Below are 2,581 nucleotides of genomic sequence, written 5' to 3' on the forward strand. Positions count from 1 at the left end.
ACACCATCCCGGTGGCAAGTTGTGGTTTGTGGTCGTGAGGAGTCATGGTCGGGACAACAAATGCAAACAGAAAATGTGATTGGGTGTAGAGTAACGGCCATATTTAGGGTTTAAAATCTTTTTTTTTTTTTTACTTTTCAAACAACATTAAATCACTTCTATAAATACAACACCTATTCATTCATTTTACTTACATAATTCTTTTCTCTTCTTCTCACAATAACACACTTCTTTTCGCTTTATAAACTCAAAGTCAATGGCTCCTAAAAGAATGAATTGGTCAGAAAATGAAGAATAGAACTTAGCATTAGCATAGGTAGCTGTTTTAGAAGATCCAGAAATACCTCCTATTTTTTGGGTAAAAGTTGGAAACATTTTCCATGATTTAATGGGTTGCGAAAGTCGTAATTTTGATGAAATATGTTCCAAGTTTCGCGACATGTAAAATGTCTTGAATTCAGTGGGATTTATAATTTTGTTATAAACGTGGACCAAGGCGGCCCGTTTGTTGTAGTCATGCACCAATATAAAGACAAGAACCACATGCCGTTTAAACACGTCAAAGCTTGGCAAAAATTGAAAGAGTTCTCAAAATTTAGTCATTAGAAATAACGGTTAAAAACTAGTTTAAGTTCTTTGTGGTTGCATTTTTATGTTTTTTTATTATTATCTTTTTTATTTTATGTTGTGTGTTTTAAATTAATGTAATCTTTGTTTCATTGAATAAAAATGTAATTTAAAAAAATATGTTTTATTGTGTTTGTGAATTAAATTTAAATAAAAAAATATTTTAAAAATATATATGTTTTATTGAATAAAAAATATATGTTTTTGAATAAAAAACTAATTTAAAAAAATATATTTTATTGTGTTTTAATGTATTTTTGAATTATATTTAAATAAAAAATTGAGGTCGAGTGATGTGTTTAACGATAGCTATCTCATGGTTAGTGGTATGAAATGCGGTGCTGATATGACATCCACTACATATGTGGTATCTGGTGGGTATAACGGATGGTCTAACAACAATCTTTTAAAATCGTTTTACATTTGTTAAGACCATAAATGGATAAGTAATCAATGTCCCGTATATTTTAATTTTTAAAGATAAGGAAAAATAATCAGATATTTTTTATAAATGTCATGATTTATTGGAAAAATAATCTGTTATTAGATCCAAAAACCCTTGCAGTTTCAACATCGAAATTTATCTGGAAAATCCTAAAAATGCATTCATACAATGATACTCAACTATATTCAATGTTGTTTACGTTTTATATGATGATTTATTAGGATGTAATTTAAGATCTTATTTTATACAATGCATCAGGAACCGACAAGCTGAATAACAGAGATCAATAATGGTAAATTGCTGAAACAAATAAGAATCAGTCGATTATAACAGAACTAAATTGTAATATATATTATGTAAACACGATCATATGATGAAAACGACTGAAAAAAAAAACATGGAGATGAACATAATGTCAATGTTTATATCCTAATTCAAGATCAAAACCCTAACCATAAGCATAAAGAATGCGTACGTTATGGTATTGCGAGAACCTGAGTTAGTCTTTGGGCTTGGGGATGGAGTTATGGATGTGATCGGAGCAATGCTAGGACTGCCGACGGGGGTTGTAGCAGTATCATTACTCTGTGCATTCTCCGTCAATTGCAGTTGCAGTTTCCCCATCGCCTTCAAATTCGCTGGCTGGAATTCATGTTTCACCGGCATTCCCTCCTCAACCGAACCACCGACCTGCCAGACATGATTCACCTCCGTCATCGTCTTCGGCAACTTCACCGTTGCGAAGATCTTCATCGATTTGTCGCTGTACTCCGCACTGGACTCTGGAACTTCAAGCGAGATCTTGCCTTCAACAAGGGAGGAATACGAGCTGATGTTGTATGTCTTCACTGTCATCGAGCCGTTCGAGTCCTTGAACGCGACGAGTGCTTGAGAACCGGCCATGCCGGTTTGTGTCGGGTTAATAGCCCACGCGATCCATCCCTCTGGTTTAGCAGGAGGCGCGACGAATGCGATTGAGAGGGAGGGGTTTTTTGGGATGTGAGTCCAGTGGAGCGATGCACCGAGGGTTGGTAGATCGGTGCACTTGGTATAGAGCTTGTTGTTGGTGAACTTCTGTGATGAACAGCTGAGAGAATGCACCGGAGAGGTTAGCAACAACAGATATGCGAAAGTTAGCACGAGAAAACATAGCGACGGGTTTCGGTTGAGAAACGCCATTGTTTCCGGTGGAGTACGGTGGAGGAACTTGGTGCGTGCGACGTTAATGCAGAACAGCAGAAGGGGACATAAATAGCTTTTTATAAGCGAACCAGTAACTTTTTTTTTTTTTTTTTCTATCCAATGGGTTTTTAGCATTCAGTGAAAAACTCAACGTAAAAATATTTAATTTAAGGGATAATGAATTGAAAAGATAAGGAACTTTCGATCTTTTTTCACATTTTGTCACTAATTTTTTTTCGTTATTTATTTGTCATTTAACTATTAAAACTGTTCATATTTTACCCTTATGACCGATCATTACAAAATCACACTAAAAAGCTCAAGATA

General features: G+C 34.9%; 1 pseudogene; it reads right to left on the reverse strand.

The window, feature by feature from the left end:
- Window positions 1-1,373: 1,373 nt before the first annotated feature.
- Window positions 1,374-2,312, reverse strand: LOC145048442 (cytochrome b561 and DOMON domain-containing protein At3g25290 pseudogene; annotated as a pseudogene).
- Window positions 2,313-2,581: the final 269 nt, after the last annotated feature.

This window comes from Lactuca saligna, chromosome 5 (assembly GCF_052625555.1).
Source record: "Lactuca saligna cultivar CGN05327 chromosome 5, ASM5262555v1, whole genome shotgun sequence".
NCBI lineage: Eukaryota > Viridiplantae > Streptophyta > Magnoliopsida > Asterales > Asteraceae > Lactuca > Lactuca saligna.